General features: G+C 47.0%; 1 protein-coding gene across 9 annotated transcripts in view; it reads left to right on the forward strand.

The window, feature by feature from the left end:
- Window positions 1–49: 49 nt before the first annotated feature.
- Znf664 (zinc finger protein 664) overlaps window positions 50–17,885 on the forward strand; it is a 43,788-nt gene continuing 25,952 nt past the window's right edge. The window contains exons 1-4 of one of the 9 annotated variants that reach the window (XM_087198042.1): window positions 57–215; window positions 707–835; window positions 13,030–13,148; window positions 13,470–13,558. The gene's annotated coding sequence lies outside the window, so the exon portion shown is untranslated. Of the gene's footprint in view, window positions 216–337; window positions 357–706; window positions 836–13,029; window positions 13,149–13,469; window positions 13,559–17,885 lie in introns of those variants that run through there. The other 8 variants (XM_087198041.1, XM_013071840.3, XM_013071839.3 and 5 more) reach the window with 8 other exon arrangements.

The following is a 17,885-nucleotide window of genomic DNA, read 5'->3' on the forward strand; positions in this document are numbered from 1 at the left end:
ATGCGCATGCGTGCGGCCGGTGCGCTACACCCTCCCTCTTCATCCCCGGGGCGCTCCGGCCTCGTGCGTGCGCACGCGCGCTGTCCCCCAGAGGCGTCTGGGTGTGCGGAGCGCGCGCGCGCGGCTCAGAGGCGCACCTGTGAGGTGTTCCCGGAGGAGAGGGCGGGTGGGCGTGCGGAGCCCGCGGCCTGGGGCGCTCGCACCCCGCATTTGGAGTGAGTTCCTCGGCCGAGTCGGAGTCTCTGTGTTTTCCTTCCTGGATGGGGGCGGGGGAGCGGGGTAAAGAAAAGGAAAACAACCCATCACTCCGGGCGGGCCTCGAGCCGCGGCGGCCCTCGGGGATCGCGGGGACGAAGGTCAGCGCCGCCCCCCGGGCGGGCCCAGGCCGAGCACCCAGCCGCCCCCCGCCTCGGGAGCCCGCGGGCCCGCAGCGCCGGCGCGGGGCACGGGGGGCGCGGATGGCGGCGGCGCGAGGCCGCGGTGGCAGCGCGCGGGGCGATGCCGGGCGGAGGTCGTGGGCGCCGGGCCCGGGCCGGTCCATTGTTGTCGGAGCGCAGGGAAAGGGGAACGCGACGACCCCGGGGCTGGTGGCCGCCCTTGGAGCCGTTCCAGGCGGGTCCCGGGAGGGCGGTGAGGGCCGCGCCGCGGGCCCGGCGCCGGAGAGCTGCGGGCCGCCGCTGCAGCGGGCGCTGTGTGTGTTTTCCAGCGCATTCGTCGGGGCGGAGGCCGCCGAGCATCCTGCCCAGGTGATGAGTGCCGATCCGCGCGCCCCGCGCACAGGGCTGCTGCCGCTGGACGCTTCCATTGTTTGACCACCAGGGCCGGGCGCTCCCAGGTAAACTGGCCGGCGGGCGAGCTCCCGCACTGCCAGCCAGGGGCATTCTCTCCTCCCCGGGACTTGACTGCAGTTTCCTTGTTGTTCTCTCCTCTGATTAATTCAGTAGACGCCCCTAGATGTCTTCTCTTCCAGATTAGCGGCCCGTATCTGTGCCAAATCATTTCTCCTTTCCCTCAGAACTCAGCTCCTTTGTGAGACCTTTCTTGTCCAACTCCCAACAACTCGATCTCGAGGAGGAGCCTGCTCTGCGCACAGCTCGAGTTGATAGTTTTGCTTATTGGCTGTCTTGTTGCATGCAACAAAGGAGACCCGCTATTGAAAAAAAAACCTCAAGCTGTTGCTTTCTTTAAGGAACGTTTTGTGACACTTAAACAGTTAATTGTTTTAACAAGATTGAACTCTTTTAGTGTATTTTGTCTCCTTTTTCTAGAGGGTGTTTTTCCTTTGTAGCTGCATACCTTTTCAGAGCAGAAAAATGACCTTGTTCAATCTACAGATTAATTGAACACTTAAAAATTAACGTAACATTCGTAGAGCTTGACTTTTCTTTGTAAATACGAATGCACCACAGAGGTGGTGAAAGTCTTTCGGCTGTCAGCCTATCTCCGAGGAATTTCGTGAGTGTGGTGTGTTAAAATACTTTTATAAGGTACTTTACCATCTTGGACTATTTTAACAAGTACTAGCCAACTAGTACTCCTTCAGTTTTAGCATATAGTGCTTTAATTCATTTTTAAGAACGGCTGCATTCTGTTGCCTAGTTTGGGTAACTGCAGTTTAGCCATTTCCCAGATTGATGACAATTTAAGTTTTAACATTAAAACAGGTTTGCTGGGCAGTGGTGGTTCTCTGATCAGATAAAGGAGTAGAAGTCTGTATAATTACAGAGATCAGGTGTTTATGATGGAAGTTCTCTTTGGTTAAGAATTTACGTGTGGGAACTTCTACTCCTCCCAGGGTTAGTTATATTGTATGCTTACAAGTCCTGTGACCTTGAGGAGGACACTTAGTCGCTCCCACCCTCAGTTTCTGTAAAGGGCGCTAATACCTACTGTGTCTCCTCCACAGTGATACCATGCGAAAGTGCTTGGTAGAATGGGAAGTGGGAAAAGAAAAGATTGGTCTTATTAGCTTTTGTGATCTAAAATTTGTTCATTTGCCAAATAATTTGTATTTTTTTCATCAAATGTATCACAAAATACTGGAGGTAGTTAATTGAGTGCTTTTAAATTTGTGATTTTGTTGCAGTTTTTATCAAATGGCACTAGTAACCTAAAGAATATTTTGTAAAGCACATTGTGCTTTTTTACATACATTAAAAATAAGCACATAAATTAGTTGACTATGAATTGATTTCTCTGCGAATTGAACACTGGATAAAAATTCTAATATATAAATAAAATTTATTTCATAGTGATGTAAATTGTATATGTATTTTTCTGTGGCAGCAGCAGATTCAGATTAGCTTTTATGTTCTTTCAGGGAAAATGGAATCCTTTTGAATTTGTAGGGAGCATCAGAAATTTTACCAATTTACCTACTGAGGAAGTGGGTATCATTTTAAGGTATAAGAAATACAGTGAGGGCTATTGTAGGGTTCTTTTATTGTTATTGAGATGCATGTGAGTGGCCTGTGATGTGGCCAGCAAAATCAGCCTGTTCCTGTTCTCTCAGAGTGTGTAGTCAAGTCTTTGGGGTGGGGGGGATGAGAAATGCGTCACCTGACTGCGGGTCTCATCACAAGCTGTAGTATCTGCTGGGGAAGTTAGGGAGTGCCTGCTGCGAGAGTAAAGTCAGGGGTAGAGGGTGCTCAAGAAAGGCTTTTTTGGAAAAATAAGATTTAAGCTGAGATTTGAAGAGTAGTAGGCGTGGGTGTCAAGTGAAGTAGGGGGTAATTTTCCAGGTGGAGGAACAGCATGTGGGAAGGCCCTGAAGGGAGAAAAGCTTTGCCCATTCCAGGAATTAAAGGAACCTTGTCGAGGTGTATGGGTAAGGGGAAGTGTGGCCGGGGGTGGGGGAGGGGTGTGCAGATCCTGTAGGATCTTGTAGTGCAGGTTAGGGATGTTGAGTTTTATCCCAAGTGAAATGGGAAACCATTGTAAAGATTGGGTTTTAAGCCGGCGAGTGACCTAATCAGATTTGCATTTTTAAAGGAGCACTCCAGTTGCCCCGGGCAGAATTGGGGGTGTGGGTGGAGAGTGGAGAGTAGGCAGGGCACTTCATAGGCTCTAGGGGAGACGTGGCTTGTGCATTGGAGTTCACAGTGAATTTACACAACCAACTATAAAGTCAAAACAGATGTGTGATTTTATTTGATTTATTTTTTAGTTTTAGTTTTTTTTGGTACCGGGGATCGAACTCGGGTCCTTGGGCTTGCGCAGCAGGTGGCAAAACCACTGAGCTAAATCTTTAGTTTTTGAAACAGGGTCTCACTATGTAGTTCAACTTGGCTTTGAACTCACTATGTTGCCCAGGCTGGCCTCAGATTTCCAGTGATCCTCCTGCCTCAGCCTCCAGAGTGCTGGGATTACAGGCATGCACCACTGTGCCTGGCTCAGATGTTTGATTTTTAAAAGTTCTCATTTTTTACTTTAAAAAAATTAGGGCTGATAAAGTAGGAAAAATCGGGCATTTTTTTCAATGAAAAAGTGCAAACAAAGTTTAAACTAGTTGTTCATGCTATACTTAATAGAAAAGTATCAGAGGCTGAAGTTAAAAATTGGAACATTATTTAACATAGTTTTTTTGTAAGTTTTGACACAGCCATAACACATAAGAGTGAGGTGAGGATCTCAAATGAAGAGAAATATTTGTAGGTGCTATTGACTCCAAAGAGAATAACAAAAATGATTGGACAAAAAAGATTGATGAAAGGATGGAGTATGTGATGCATGTGTAAAATTCATAGTTTTCTGAATACCAAATAAAACTTAGCAGAAAGTAAAGTGGAAGAAACAAGACAGGAAACTGGCTTTGACCACATTAGAAAAAACAAAACCTGTAGGTATAGCCTTGTTGAGACAAGCATGCTCTACATGGAGGAGATCATAAAATATTTCAAATTATCTGAAAGAATACCTTTAAAGAAAAGCCATGTTTCTAGATGTGATATTTAAATGTCACAGAGCTGTCCTTTTCTCATTGAACTTGACAGTAAATGTGAGTTTGTTGTCTGTGGAGGAGGGGGATCAGAAATTAATCAACTGCTGGTCTAATCACAAGCTGTAGTACGGTGAGACAAATATACTCAAATGGGGTTTAGAGCCATCTTCACTAAAATGGTTCTACTGGCTTTAGGGTAGCTGTACAACAGGTCACTGGAATCTATTCCTTACCCCACAAATAAGCTATTTGATATGGTAAGGTAATACATGATAACTTAGCATGAATGTCTCAAGTCTAAACATTGAAGTCAGGAACATAAATGTCTGGAAAGAAGAGTTCTGCATGCTTAGCACAGGCTTCGCAGCTAGTTGTACCTAACTGGAATCTTGTAAGGAAAAGAATCTTGCCTTTCAGGAGTTTTTAGAATGAGGGGTAAAGGCCCTGGCATCTGCAGGGCACTCAAATCTGTTATTGCTAGAGAGAAAATAATGTAAAAAAAAAAAATCAGCGTATTAGATTACATAAAAATTTAAAACTTAAGGGAAACAAAATCCTGTAGTTAAAAGGCAAACCATAAAGTCAGAAAATTGTAACATGATAAGCAAAGAGTTGATATCTGTTTTATGTAAAGAGCTTATATGGCATCTGACTGATAATCAGATGATTAGTAGTTACTCTGATAGACAAGATTCTATTCTCAATAGCAACAAACCTAGAACACATTGGAGAACAAACCATAAATTTACTAAAACTTTATGAATGGTAAAAACCTTTTACCAAATTGATTTCAGTTAAATAAATGAGTAAGCTTTTCAAGGACTCTGCAGTGCTTACAGGAGAACAGTTAATATGCATGGTGTGTATGTATTGCAGCCTCATTTATAATGAGGAAAACTTGAAGATAACAGCAGTAGATTTTGTGCTGTGGAACAGACAGACTTGTGCGTGTGTATTGGCATAGCCTGGATGGATGTCTGTGATACACTGTTGAGGCAAAAAAGCAACCTTAACCCTGCTTCCTTTTTTGATAAGGAACAAACAAAAATAATCACGTGTGTATGTCTCAATAAATATAGAAAAAGACCCAGAAGAATCTGTAGAAAACAGTTGCTTGTAATTAGTCCTAAGGGAAAAGCATGGGAAGATAGAGCCGGGAATTTAGCTCAGTGACACCATGCCTGCCTTGCAAGTGCAAGGTCCTGAGTTCGATCTCTGGTACCAAAAAAAAAAGCATAGGAAGATAAGGGTTTCTATTTCATATGCTTTTGCATAGTTTTGGTGATTTTTTAAAATAACACTTTGTAATAAAGATGTTATAGTTTTTCACCAGTTGAATACAGATCTAAATGTAGAGTAAAACTTTTTAGTTCTTCATACCTTTTGAGTATATCCTTTTAAGATATGGTAAAAATGGCACTCTCCTATGTTACATTGGTCATATATATATTGAGATTGTAAAATATATTCTTATTTCCTGACATAGCAACCCTGTAGGAATCATTAATGGAGTATTTTTAAGCATAGAAAAACAGCCTATGAACAGATGTACGTATATTGTAGAATTATTTTAAGGGTTTAATTGCAGAATAGTTATAATGCATCCATTAAATAACATTGTCACTAAAAAAATTGTTTTTGTGTGTTTGGAAAAGGACTTTATTTAAAAAGAAACTAAGGGCCAGGGATTTAGCTCAGTGGTTTCGCTGCCTGCTGTGCAAACGCAAGGACCCGAGTTTGATCCCCAGTACCAGAAATAAAAAATAAAAAAATAAAAAGAAACCAAAATTTGGGCCAGGGATTTAGCTCAGTGGTGCCATGCCTGCCTTGCAAGCACAAAGTCCTAAGTTTGATCCCCGGTACGGGAAAAAATAAATAAGTAAGTAAATAAAAAGAAGCCAGAGCAGCAAACTAATGTCTCAAGAATGGCCTCACTTTGTAAATCATTAAAAAGATGGCAACCAATAATGCGTTACCATCTCACAGTTATTAAGCTATAGAAAACACACATGTCATGTAAAAACTCAGTGTTGATGAGGTCCCCAGAGCAGGCACACCTGAGCAGAGCTGGTGGGACCCCAGCATGCGCATCGCCAGCCCAGTCCACAGAGCCCAAGACCTGGGGGGGGGGGGAACGGGGGACGCCGTGGGTGGTTCCAAATGCTATTTATTGCTTTCCTTATATATTCGTAGCTGGTTAGAATTTAGGCATATTAAGAGATTAACAATAATAACTAATGATAAAATAGAGCAATTACGATAATGTACTGTAATAAAAGTTATTTAAAACATCAGAACTGTTTATTTCTAGAATTTTCCATTTAAGATTTGATTGCAAGTAACTGAACCAGGGAACATGAAGCTGCAGATGACCACTGCCCGGGGTGGTGGTGACTGTCCCTTATAAGATGCAGCAGTGTCCCCCTGAGCCCTTGAAGTACATGTGCTGGAGCAGATGTTGCCCTCTCCAGATAGAAACCGGCCAGTCTCAGAACCCAAGAAAGAGGCTATGCACGGACTCCACACAGAAATTAAATTAGGAGGTTTAGGTAAGGAGTGATCTAATGTCCCATTCCAGTGAGGCTGCCTCTGCTTCGCTCCACTTCTGCTCTGTCTTCCGCCCAGCCTCCAGGTCTTTAGGGTGTGCTGGCTTCCTGGCCTGGGCCACTAAAAATCTTTATGGAGAAAATATATTAAAATGCTTATGGCTGTTAAGTTGAAGAAAATCGAGATACATAATTGCGTATGTGATATGGTTAAATAAAAATCCAGAAAATGTGTAGAGGAAAGTTGATAACATCTTAAGAATTACAGACTTTGGGGCTGGGGATTTAGCTCAGTGGCACCAAGCCTGCCTCAAAAGTGCAAGGCCCTGAGTTCAATCCCCGGTACCAAAAACAAAAAAAAATAAAAATAAAAGAATTACGGACTTCGGGTGGTAGGATGTTGGGTGATTTGAATCTGGGTTTTTATATTTACAAATGTATAAATTACGTATATAATGGGCCGTTGAATTTTTCAAAGTATTATATCTGGAACAAATGTTAACTTTATGACAGATGAGTGCATTTTTAAAAAACCACACAAGCGGCCGTGGTGGTGCACACCTATAATCGCAGCACTTGGGAGGCTGAGGCAGGAGGATCACTGTGAGTTTGTGGCCAGTCCAGGGAACATTGTGAGTTCAGGGCCAGCCTGAACTACAAAAGGAGACCCTGCCTCAAAAAACAACAAAAAAAATAAAACCACACAAGTAAATTTGAAAGTTGCTTTGAAAGTGAGTGGGACCCATTGAAAACTTTTGATCAGGTTAAAAACAATCTGTTTTATGTTTCAGAAAGATGTGTTAGAGTGGGTAATGGATAAAGGAGAAGTAGGACTCTGAGGGCAGACAGTGGCAGCCTGTGTTAGAGCTAAGACAGTTGAGGTGGAGCATGTGTGTAAAAGTAGCTGGGGAGGTGGAGTGCACAGGACTTGGAGATGGGTGGGGTGGGTAGTGCCCAGTTTCTGGTGTGGGCGGTTGAGGGTGCCCTCACCACAGCTGGGGGTTATGCCAGGCTTCGGTGAGGAGGTGGCGGATTCGGTTTTGGACATACTGAGTGTGAAGTAGTTATAGGACATGAGATTCTTTTTGAGGATTTGAGAAGAATGATTTTATAGTACACATATATTCTTGGCTGTGTGAACAGTTGGATGCAGTGCTCATTGTTGAAATCATTGCTTCCATGTGGTCAGTTTTTCCTGAGATATAACTATATTAGTAAGTTAGACTGCAGCATATCTGTCCAGCTTCACCTGCATTATGGCTTTCACGTGGAATCATTTAAGACTGCACGGCCCTGACTTTGGATGGTATTTGGATTGTCTTCAGGGTCTGCTGGGCTAGACTCTGCCTATTGGAGCAGAGGCTGGAGATTTCCTTTGTGGTCCAGCTGTCCATCATCCTACTGTCAGACTTTTGACTGACTGGAGTGATTTCTGCTGGTGTGAACTGTTCACTTCCCCAAGAGAGGTGGCCACGAAACAGGCAGAGTGGAGCCTGGGCCCAGTTTGCATTCGGAAGTGCCCATCTAGCCTTGAGGAGTTAGGTATAGAGACTTCGGAGTCTTCACCGTCCCTTCCACGGGTCTGGGAGTGAGTGAGTATACGCAGAGCAGGAGATGCTTGGCAGCTCAGAGGACAAAGTGGGAGAAGGTAGAGTCCAGGAGAACTGTCTGCAGAGGAACAAAAAGGTTCAGTGGAGAGGAAGGAGAGATTTGGTTGAAATGCCCCCTTCTTTTTTTCTGGTACTGAGAATTGAACCCAAGGCCTTGGATGTACTGGGCAAGTGCTTGACCACTGAGCTACATTCCCCAGCCCATTTTATTTTACAGGATTTTGTTTATTTATGTATTTTACTTTATTTTAGACAAGGTCTTGTCTAAAAGACAAGGTCTTGTTTCCCAGGCTGGCCTTAAACTTGGAATCCTGCCTCAACTGCTGTTTTTTGGTGGTGGTGGTGGTGGTGGTGGTGGTGGTTTGAGAGGATCTTACTACATAGTCCAGGCTGACCTCAAATTTGCAATCCTTCTGTCCCAGCCAAGCCCATTTGAAATGGTGTAAATGCAAGGACTTTCAAGTGGGACAGCCTGAACTCTGAGGTTGCTTCTTGGCTGGGCCTATGAGGGGCTAGAAGTCAGCACAGCTGTGTTCTGGGTCCTGTTTCCTGCCCTTCTCCTCTCCTGGGATGTGATCTGTATGGCCTCAGAACACCATTCTGGGTTGGTCACCCCTGCTGGCCCTCTTCATAGTTTTTCCATTCCACAGCTCTGAATTGTCAGGTTCAGCCAAGCTCCTGCATTCCCTGCTCTCGAGTTCACCATTTTAGGGCCCAGGGCCGCAAAAGCCCTTAGTGTGCATATGCTGTCTGGCTGGCCAAAAGGGAGGGCCATGAGGGTGCTCAGGAGGCATGCTGGAGGGAGGAAGAAGTTTCAGAGGTGGGCCGAACAGAAGTAGTTTATTTATTTATTTATTTTGGTAGCGGGGATCGAACTCGGGATCTTGTGCTTGTGAGGCAGGCAGCAGAACCACTGAGCTAAATCTCCAGCCCCAGTAGTTTATTTTTTCAAACTTTTTCTTTATTTTCTAGTAGATTTATAGTAAATGGCCCAGAGATGTGATAAAGGGATCAGAAGTAAAAGTAGATTTTGCAGGTGTTCAGCCCAGGTTTAAAGACATGCCATAGTGAGTCCCTGTTGGAGAATCATGCCAGGTGACTGTGGTGCTGGCAGATGTTCGCTGCACAGACAGCAGAAGAAATTTCTAAAAACATTGGGAGATGTATTGAAAGCATTCAGGGCCAGGGATGTAGCTCAGTGGTCCCTCGCCTGCCTCGTAAGCACAAGGTCCCGAGTTCGATCCCCCATACCAAAAAAAAAAAGCATTCAAAGTTTAATTTTAAGAAAGTATAATTTGTACTGTTTTCTTACACTAAAGCACCTCTGTACTTTTATCCTAACTGGAACATGCATTGTCTCTTGTGTCACCTGATATATTAAAAGAAATTCAGGAAAGCTATTCTAGAGCTCATTTATTTTTTATGGCCCTGCAAGTTCATAAAATAATCATAGCTTATTTCCTCATCTTATTTGCAATGTGTTCCACGGTATTGTGACAGCTTGTGAGGAAACCCTTGCAGCCAGAGCAAAACTCTGTCCCAGAAATGATAAATTTCTGCTCTTAGGTTAACAATAAAACAATTAATGAAAAGAGTTGGAACTTGTTCTTCTGCTGAGTGAATGCCGTTATGTCCCCCTGGATTTCAAAATCATTTGTACATGTGTAGTTCAAATAGGCTCGATGGAGTAGGAGAATATTTCACTGGTTCAGGGTACTCACATCTGCCAGAAAACACATCGGGGTTCTCACTCACCAGTGTTTGCTAACTTCTTTCCGTGTCTGCCTGTCATGCCGCACCTACCTTGCAGTGAGGTTCATATTCACAGTCAGAACCGGGAACCTACAGAAAGCAACACGTACCCATTTTCATGATGCTTGACCACTAATTAGTGGTGGTGAGCCAGTGTGAAATTCCTTTCCTGTCCCAAGCACTCTGTAAGCATCCAGTCTGGTTTCTGAGCTGTTGTTGAGGGCCCCTGGAGCCGCTGGGACGGTCGGGCTTCTGTACCAGCCGAGTGAGCCAGGGTGAGATGGTTGAAACCGCTGTGGATGTGATGAGCTGAGCTGGGAGAGCAGGAGCGGAGGCAGAACCACGCGCGACAGAGTCACAGGGGCCCAGGAGCTTGCCAGCAGGCCGGGTGTGCGGGGTTTTCACAGCAGGAGCGGAACGGAGGCCAGGGAGCCAAGGAGCCACACCAGTGTGCCGGCAGGGTCTGCGAGATGGGTCAAGACGCTGGCGTTGGGAGGAATGGCATGTCAGTGGTGTGATGGGAGGTGAACCAGTAAGAATCAGGTAAATGGGAATAGTGGGGAAGGAAAGTAGAGAGCACCTAGAGAGGGAGTAGGATTAAGTGTGGTTTCTCTTTAATCTTGTGCATCGTGTTTAATTGTAAAGAGAAAAAAGACAGGGCGCACGTGGAAAGAGATGTGGGGGTGTGGGCAGAGAGAGGGTTGGCTCTGGCCACCCCTCCCAGGAGCTGGTGGGGAAGTGATGCCCTCGATACTTCCCTGTCTGGGACTGTGGGGCCGCTGCGGGCAGCTGGAGATGCAGATTGGAAGCAAGACTGAGGTAGCTGAGAGGGGGTGGAGTTCTCACCATGCACTACCATCGTCTGGTGAGCTAGAGAGGAGTCGGACACACTTCTGGAAGGAGTAAAAGGAAGAATAAAAGCAGCAGTCAAGGCCAGAGAAGGAGGGAGAACATGGGGGTGGAGGGGATAAACTGAGTCCAAGAGCAGGATGTGCGGGCGGCCTGGAGACCTAAGGAGGGAGATGGCGACGAGCAGGACTGCAGAATGGCTGTGGAGGAAGGGCCCGGGTGCCTCCGCTGCCAGGGTGAGCACGCAGAGCTGCCTGGACGTACGTTCGTACACCCTGCAGGCTGCTGCGGGCCCCGGTGGCCAGGGAAATGATGGTGTTTCAGTTTATTTTTAACAGGATTGTCTCCGGGTGTAAGTGACCTAAGTTACTTCCTGCTTCTTTCAGGTTGAACTGCCCAGTGGAAGAGAGTGTTTAGGTCTGTTTGTGACAGTTGAGGGAGTTCTTGCAGAAGAACGGATGTGGCCAATTTTTGATTTGTTATTCTGGCAAATTTGGAAAGTTAAATCCTTTAAATGTACAGGACCATTTACGCTCATGAATGACATTTAATTTTTTGGTACAGCTAATCAGATGGCTAACAGAAGTTAGTTGGCTTTACTTAAAACTATTTAAGCCAAGATAATAAACCCCTAATCCCAGAAGCACTGATGTGCCAGTACAGAGTGTATAAGAGTGGTTTCTGAGTCAGCCTGCTCGGTAAAATAAGGGTGCTTCCAGGGCAGCCGGAACCCAGATGTGTCCGCCACGCTGGGACTGGTGTGAAGACCTTATATCACACTGCTTCCCACACAGTGAAACCGTGAGGTAAGCTTCATTCGACTACTTGCAGGCATTCAATATTTATTAACTGATTTGGCAAATCTCTTTTCATATTTTCCAATCAATAAATCATTTCTTGGGTTTCCAACAGTTGCAGGGTCTTTGAGGTCCTACGAGCCGTAGGGACTATGCCTGTCTCCCTGGGAAAAGACATTCCTGCCCTGTGGGGAGGCAGATAGTGGGTACCCCTGGGCGTATCTGGTGGAGGGGACTTGCCAAGGACCTGCCTGTTTGTGGGGCTGAGGAGCCTTCTGGGCAATCTTCACCCTAAGAGGGAAGGAAGGCTCTTGCATCGCAGGGACAGATGGACGTGGCGCTTAAGAAAAAGTGGGCTGTGCTGTAGGGTGCATGTGGACTAGGGAACTACCAAGGACCGGCCGTGGAGTCAGGTCAGTCCTCCCCAGGGACAGGGGTTTCTCCCAGCATCTGTCTCTTGTGTCCGTCTTCTCTTGCTGCCACCCGACTCACTTTGTCTTACTCTGTCTTTTCTCTGCTTCCTCATGACCCTGGTTTGCTGTGATTTCTGGTGCCCTCTACAGTCTCTTTGTATATTCAGCTTCGTTTCTCACAACCTCATTCTCTTAAGATTGTTTAGATTCCTGAGAGACAAGGAATCTGGTTTTGTCATTGCTGTTACTGTTCTCAGCCATATTCTAGATCACAGGTCAGCTCTTGGGTCTGCTGGTCGCACTTGTTCCCAGTCATGTGGCCAGTGGCAGCCTAGGTCCACCTCGAAAGCTGAGGAGTTCCCATTGGTAGGATTTGTGGACTCTCGGGGCATGATTGTGGTCCTTAGAAGGGAAGAAACCCCCTGGCCCAATATCACCCATTTTAATTAAATTCTTCCACATGTATTCCTATTCTTTGAAATATATCCTATGAGCTGCCTTGTTGCTGCAAAAGCATTGCAACTTCAGATAGCGGTGAGCAAGTTGGATGGTTATAACCTTATGTCTTTAGTGTAATCCTTTCCCCAAAACTTCTTGGGAGCTGTGTAGACACTGAGTGACTCAGAACTGTCCCCGCATTTACATTTAGGAAAATGAGTCAATGCCCTGTCCAAATGTAAACCTGGCAGCAGTTTGATACTTGAGTTCTTTGATAGATCACGTACCTTCCAAGGAAGAGTGAGTTCCCAAACTTAAAGATAGACCTTGATGGTAGGGAAAGAGACAGTAATGGGAGGGTGGCAGTGATCAAAGTATACTATAGGCGTATACAGAAACATCACAGTGAAACCCATTATTTTGTACAATTACTATGCACTAATAATTATATTAAAAAATAGACCCAGGTATCTACAGTATACCCAAACTACAGAGTCGTTACGGAGTTATAGCAGAGGGAAAAAGGTATAGCTAGAATAAATAAACTGATGAGAATGATAGCTCGTCTGCCTCGAGCCCTCCAGACTTGCAGGCTGCATTGTAAGTACTCTCGCATTGACTGGCTTAATTCTTCGCCTGTGGCTTTCCTGTCTTAAGTGCTCCCTTTGTGACTGTTGGGTGCAGGTTACACAGCAGAGCTGAGGGAGAAAGACCAGGGTATGAACGCGTGCTGTCTGCCTTGTCTCCAGAGAGTTGGTCAGAGCCTCTGCCAACTTCCCTCCCTGGGACTCTGTCCGGCCTAGGTCAGTGCTCCAGTACCTGTGAACCTTATCTGTTTGGTCGAAGCTCCTGTTGGGGCCCTTGTGAGACTAGAATTCCTCTGCCTTGGAGGGAGTTTGTGCGAACTGCTGGCTTTTTTTCCCGTGGTTTCTCGAATATTCTCATCTCTTCTTTGGTTTTCTACCCTTCAAGTCCCATATATTTATATAAACTCCACTTGTAAGAAGGGTCTGCCCTGCTTTTTGAGCTGGATGGACGATCCCTAAGAGCCAGTTCTTCCAGCACTGTGCTCCTAAGCGCTCCATAATGTGAACTTTCTGCTTCTCTGCATCTCTCCCACCCAGCAGGACCCAGGCTCCGACAGCCCTGCAGCTGCTGTGCCCACCTCTGCCTCTTCTGGAATGTCCTGGGGTTTCTGACTCCTGTCACTGTGGTGAGTTTCCCCTTTGTTTCACTGTTTGTCCCATGTGCAGAATCCCCTTGGAATACTGTAAGCCAAAGCCATCTCTGGAGTTTCTGCTAAGCAGAGCCTTTGGGTCCAGTGAAGAAGCAGCTCTGATGGTCTCATGTTCTTCTTGGACTTGCCTTCATCTGGCTTTGAGTTCCTAGACGTGGGCCATCTTCCTCTCTGGTTGGCAGAAACCTGTTTGTCTCATCTCTCCTCTTTCCTCTGGGGCTTCATTTTCTTCACATCACCTGCTGGCTGTTGAAGCTTTACTCTCCTTACCCTATTTTCCTGTCTTGGAGTTGTCCTATATCTCAGACCATCCTTTCTTCTTCCTCATGGTTTTTGTCTGCATCCAGATAGCAAAACTTTTTAAAAGCTGGTTTGTTACTCCAAGAGTTTCTAGTGTTTTGTCCAAAGTCTGAGCAAGGCCTTTTCCCTAAATATGAGTTCCAGAAAGTCGTGTTCCTCAGGGGATTATGGTTTCTGTCAGTCTTTGTGCAGACTTGGGGCTGAGAGCGGTCATGATCCCAGCACAAGCATTTCTTTTTCCTTTCTTTTCTTTTGAGCTTTTGGGTCTGTGATCATCTTTTAATGATTACTCCCGCCTCACTCAGCTCAGGAAGACAGCGTTTGTCTCATCTGATCACTGCTGAATATGGTCTGGATCTCCTGTGGATCTCATAGATCATGAGTTGAGCATCCTTGCATGTGTAGCTGGGAAGCAAGCGAAAGGACAGCCCGTGTTTCTCACTGTCAGCTTCCAGTGGAGCATGTGACTTTGTGTTCTTTCTCCCACTGCCAGAGGTGAATTTCTCAGGCTTGGGCTTCTCCCTTCCCTGACTTCACCCCCACCCCAAGGAGGAGAATTGGTCAGTGAGGTAAGGGGCTTTTCAGTGGCCTCTGCCCTCACAGGTCTGACAGCCAGCCTGGAGGGTTGAGCCCACGTGGATGGGTGGTGTCTTCCCTCTTTCCTGGCCGAGTGCTAGGGCACCGGCTGCTCCTGAATCTGGCCAGACACCCCACTAAGTTCATTTCCAGGCAGCCATCCTATTTGGAAGATGACTGGGCCGGGGATTTAGCTCAGTGATGCCACCCCTGCCTCACCAAGTGCAAGGTCCTGAGTTCGATCCCTGGTACTGCACACACACACAAAAAAGAGGCTGGAAGATGGGGACAAGTGTGCTGTGGTGAAAGGGTGAATGCTGTCTCTCCTCTCTCTGGCTCCAGCCTCCTCTGCTGCCTTGGGAACCCTTGGCCAGACTTCTTTGTCGTGGGAGGTAAGATCAAAGATTCAGGACCAGTACAGTATCTTAGGTCTCAAGCTCAAGGTTGCCACTGATGTAGGGAAAGGGCGATCCCCACACGGTCTCACTTAGCTGTGGAACGCTGTGTTGGGAACTGGATTCACAGGCCCAGCTGATAATGTCTTGTATTTCTAGTTCAGTCCTGTGCACATTTCCACCTGGGGTGCCTGGAAGATAGGGGTGTTTGCTGCAACCACTGGCTGTTGATACTAGCTTTTGGTGGCATGCACTTCCAGAGTAACAGTGGGTCAGCCACCAGTGCCAGTTCTAAAAGTCATCTGTTCATATGCCATTCCTTGGTCCTTTCTGAGAGTGGGTGGCAGTTCACATGTATACATGGTGACTGTGGCTCCTTGGCTGGAGGAAGCGCAGTTCCTGAGCTGTGCTTCCTAGTGGGTCTCCTTTGGGTGGCCCTCTCCCCAGACCTCTCATGTCCACTTGCAGATGCTATGACTTAGGAGTGGTGACCCCATATAGAAACAGCCAGGCCTGACCTCCCCTCCCCTGGAAAGTCGGGGTCACAGAGACGGGAAAGGAGAATGGGTAAACTACACACTGGAAAATAGATGGTAAATTTTGTTACTTTTCTTACCACTGTTTTTAAAAATGCATACAAAATAGCCAGAATCCCAACTTTCACTTTTGACCTGCAAACTACTATGGCCACTCCAGCCTGAGTCCCCAGCTCAGTCTGCCTTGCTTGTCCTGCAGTGAGCTAGTCAGGGCCCTATGTGACCCTAAGTGTGCATTCTGCCTCTTCATGGGCTGGCCTGGCTTCTGCACTTCTGCACTTTTCCTCCCAGGCTGGACCATGGGTTTTCTCCCTCTGGCTCTCACTGCTAAGTGGGAAGAGGGGCACCTGCAGCAAGCAGGAATCACTCTCCTTGGGTGTGCTGTGCTTCTTTCCACGTCCCTCCCTGTCCAGTACCTGCCTGGCCCTGTGAGAGCACAGGTGCAGTGGGAAGGGCCAGGTGGAGCAGAGGGTGTCTTCTTACGTTCTGTCCTGTTTGTGGCACCAGCCCTCAGTCTCCATCTCCTAGCAGTGAGGACCCGGTGTTCTCGGGCCCACTTACCCACCCCAGCCATTCCTCCTCGAGGAAGGTGGAATGGGTGCTGGATTGTCCACTCCTTGGACTAGAGGGTGAGCGTGTGGCCCTCGTGACTGACGCTGGCCCTGTACCTCTCATGGCTGAATACATTGAGGCTTTTAGGAGTGAATTACTGGTGGCCACACAGCTAGTGAGTGTCAGGGCAGGAATTTGAACATGGGTCTTTGGCCCGTGAGTCCAGTGCTGTATGCACCGAGTGGTTAGGATTCTGATAGGCACTTGGCAGGCAGGGAAGATAAGCTCAGGCCTGGTTCTGCCTGATGGGGACCATTCTGGCCCACGCCTCCAGCGTTCTTGTGCGTGGGCTAAGGCTCTGAAAGGAGCAGAATCTAGACCAAGGGAGCCCACTGAGGTCAGATTTGTGAAAACCACATGTGATGGGGCCACGGAGGAGAAATGGGTGGGTGGCAGCCTGGAGCCCAAGACAGACGCACAGGCGTGGACGTGCTCATGACCAGATTAGATCACCAGGTCTGCAGAAGCCTTTGCCTGGAAAATGACATTCTTGGCAAACTCGAGAATGTGTCATGCACTAATTGAAATACGGGAAATAAACAAATATTTACTGAGCCTTAGCTAGGCTCTGGGCATGCTGACAGGTACTTCCACATTTATTACCTTCTTTAATTACCCCGGCAAGGCACTGTAAACATTATTATCCCTGTGTGGGCAGATCAGTCTGAGAACAGCCCCAATCACAGAGCCAGCAGCACCACCAAGGCCGTGGGCTGGCTGTGTCATGTGGGTGATTTCTGTGGAGGACCAAGCTGAAGGGAAGCGACGCAGTGTGTGCCATGTCCTGTGTCAGGTGCCGAGCACATGGCCTGCTCCTTCCACAGCCGGAAGGAAACGCATCGTTTCCTCCTTAACTTGTTTCCCTTCTTCACACCTAATTTCATAATGAGTCTTCGGCAATCTGTAGTTGAAGAAAAACCAGACATGGCTTCTTTTGTCTTTTCTCCATTTCTTGGAGTTTTGGGCTGAGTCAAGTGAAGAGCGATTTCCCCCAGGATCAAGTGAAACCATCACTCTTCCCTAGAGTTCTTTAAAACCCAGTTGACCTTGGCCTGATATGAGATGAATCAGGGGACTTGAGGAATATGGGCAACTGTCAGGGAGAGACAGGCGATAAGGAGCCCAGGCACCGGGCTGTGTGGGCAGAGTGGGCAGGACCCACTGGGCACAGTGAGTGGGTGGAGGCCCATCAGCAGGATTCTTCCAGTGCTCAGGAGTCACACTGGTCACTTTGGCCTTCTAGTCTCCTGTGGCAGAGATGCAGACAGAAAGACATCCAAGTGACACAAAATCCTTTCTGTCAGTAAAGGAACAGACTTTGTTTTGTTTTGTTTTCTGGTACGGGGATTGAACTCAGGACCTTGCACTAGTGAGGCAGGCACGGTGCCACTGAGCTAAATCCCTGGGCCTGTTTTGTTTTGTTTTTTGAGACGAGATCTTGCTTTGTAGTACAGGCTGGCCCTGAACTCACTATGTAGCCCCTCACGGCAATCCCTGCCTCAGCCTCCCTGGTGCTGGGATTATAGACATGTGCCACCAGGAGCAGACTTTTTGTGGGGTTTTTTTTTTTTTGGTACCAGGGATTGAACTCGGGTCCTTGCTCTTGCGAAGCAGGCGGCAGAACCACTGGGCTAAATCTTCGACCTCAGGAGCAGACTTTTAATTAAAAGTTAGTCCTCGTTACAGAAAGGAGCTTAGACCCTGTCTGACCCCAGAATTGCAGGTGGAGAATCCTGTTCAGTCAGAACCACCTTTCACCAGTCTAAAAAGTTGACTTCAGAACCCCTGGGGGAGTTCTCCTATTAATGTAATGGAGGCAGGTGGTCATTAACAGTGCATCTGGGAGTTACTGGCTCCAGCTCCAGGGACATCCACGTGCCCGGC

The sequence above is a fragment of the Heterocephalus glaber genome, unplaced genomic scaffold, assembly GCF_053883595.1.
Source record: "Heterocephalus glaber isolate CG9 unplaced genomic scaffold, H.glaber_assembly_v1.0 deba00001687, whole genome shotgun sequence".
Lineage (NCBI taxonomy): Eukaryota > Metazoa > Chordata > Mammalia > Rodentia > Bathyergidae > Heterocephalus > Heterocephalus glaber.